We start from the raw sequence: 2,864 nt of genomic DNA on the forward strand, positions 1-2,864 counted from the left end.
GGAAAAAGAAAACCATTTAAGAAAACTTAAATTGATATTTGCAAATTATACAATGAGAAATGAATAGTGCCGTAAATAAAAAGACAAAAACAAGAGAAATGGAAGTACATGTGCATGTGCATGTTGTGGAAAGGCATATACGAGAGGAAGAGAGAGGCTGGCAAAAGTTTGTCGTTATGAAATATGATGCAAATGACACGTAAGATGGAGTTGAAGTTGAACAGTGTGGTTGGTTGGGGATAGTTTCTCAGTGGGTACTAAGCCAAGCTGACGAGGGCCCGCCCCCCAATGCAAGTGCCGGGACTGAATTGACATCAGTTGGGAGACTATTTGTTTCCCAAGGCCATGACCACGAGTCCACCGCCAGGTACAGAAAGGAAAGCAATAATTCACAAATTATTTTTAAATTATAATAAATTATTTAATATAATAATTACATTTTCAAAATATTTAATAAGATATTTAAATTATAAATTTATTAATTAATATAATATTTAAAGAATTGTTTGTTTCTTAATTATATTATATATATTATATTATAAAATGTATAATTATCAATTAATAATTATTGACGTAAATGTTTATATAGATAATTTTTTTTCATACGTAAGATAATTTTTAAAATTTTTATATTTATTAATTTTAAATTATTTATAAAAATATATTTTAAAAATTATTAAATTATCTAAAATTTTAAATTTTAATAAAAAAATCAATTTAAATTTTAATGAAATTTCTTTCTCATATACATCACTTCATTTTAATTTAAAATTAATTTTAAAATAATTTATCTTTTTTAATTTATCTACAATTAACATAAGTATTTAAACTTATCATAACTTTTAAAAATATTATTTAATATCTTTAATATTTTTAATAAATAATCCTTATATTATCTTCAACTTTTAAATATATTTCACAAAAAAAATATGAAAAAGTAAATAAATACTAGAACAACTTCAAAAAAGTTTCTCAATATATATAGTTATTGAATAGCAATTGCTGACATGAACTATTATGTGGATAATTTTTTTTTCGACACATAAAATAATTTTTAAAACTTGTCATTACAATGACACATAAGATATTTATTAATTTTAAATTATTTATAAAAAATATATTTTAAAAATTATTAAATTATCTAAAATTTTAAATATTAATCAAAAATCAATTTAAATTTTAATAAAATTTATTTCTCCCATACATTACTTCATCTAGATTTGAAACCAATTTTAAAGTAATTTATCTTTTTTAATTTATCTAGAATTCACATGAGTATTTAAATTTATCATAACTTTTAAAAATACTATTTAATATCTTTAATATTTTTTATAAATAATCATTGCATTATCTTTAACTTTTAAATATATTTCATAAAGGAAATGTGAAAAAATATATATAAATATCAAAACAACTTTAGGAAAACTTCTCCTATACATCACTTCATATTAATTTAAAATCAATTTTAAAGTAATTTATCTGTATTTAACATGAGTATTTAAATTTATCACAACTTTTAAAAATATTATTTAATATTTTTAATATTTTTTATTAATAATCTTTATATTATCTTTAGCTTTTAAATATATTTCACAGAATAAATATGAAATATATATATATAAATACCAAGACAACTTCAGCCTCATTTCAATTTAAAACTAATTTTAAAGTAATTTATCTACAGTTAATATGAATATTTAAATTTATCATAATTTTTAAAAATATTATTTATTATCTTTAATTTTTTTAAATAATCCTTACATTATCTTCAACTTGTAAATATATTTTACAAAAGAAATATAAAAAATATATATATAAATACCACAACAACTTCAAGAAAGTTTCTCCTATATATTATGTTTTTTTTGTACATCACCTTATCTTAATTTAAAATTAATTTTAAAGCAATTATTCTTTTTTAATTTATCTGTAAATAACGTGAGTATTTAAATTTATCATAACTTTTAAAAATATTATTTAATATCTTTAATTTTTTTATAAATAATTATTGCATTATCTTCAACTTTTAAATATATTTTCTAAAGAAAATGTGAGAAAAAATATATATAAATATTATAACAATTTTAGAAAAAGTCTCATTATTGGTAATTCTTAATTATATAGCTTTCCTAATGTCCCACTAAGGTAAACATATTTTGCCATATTATTAATTTAATCTCTTTTTTATTAGTTTATTTTTGTTATAAGAACTAACATGTTTTTTGTGATGATAGATATTATTTCACTAAATATACTATTTACTGCATCAGGTAAAATTTTTTTTTTCAAATTAGCTATAATATTTTTTTAGCTGTAATATGTTTTTAAAATAAATACAAAAATTATAAAAACACATATATTTTTATATTTTTATCAATGTTGTCAATAAACCTTTTTATTTTTTCATGAATTCTTCACTTAATTAGGTAATATATTTTATCTTTTAACTGATTATTTATTCAATATTCTCCATTCGTATAAAATTAAAATAATACTCTGATTAATTGACATAATAGAGTTATGTGTCATAAACATAAATTTATGTACTAGTTGTACATTCAAAAAGTGAATAATTTCTTAACTCATATCTCTATTGTGAAACATATAACATAATTTCAAATCAACAGATTATTTTTCATAAAAAAATAAAATTGAAAAAAAATAATTTAAGAATAGTCTTTTCAATAGCATAAATTTTAAGTGTATTTATATCTTAGCTTAAAAAAACCTCAGAACCATAAAGGATTTCACCGAGATTCTTGAAAAAGAAGATATGAATCCTATGATAACTCTGTCATTAGGAAACAGAGAATTCCTTATAGCCTTCAGTAGAATTTAAAAAGAAAATCCTATTTTTATTATGA

The sequence above is a fragment of the Durio zibethinus genome, chromosome 6, assembly GCF_047325235.1.
Source record: "Durio zibethinus cultivar Kanyao isolate XHJ-2024 chromosome 6, ASM4732523v1, whole genome shotgun sequence".
Taxonomy (NCBI): Eukaryota; Viridiplantae; Streptophyta; class Magnoliopsida; order Malvales; family Malvaceae; genus Durio; species Durio zibethinus.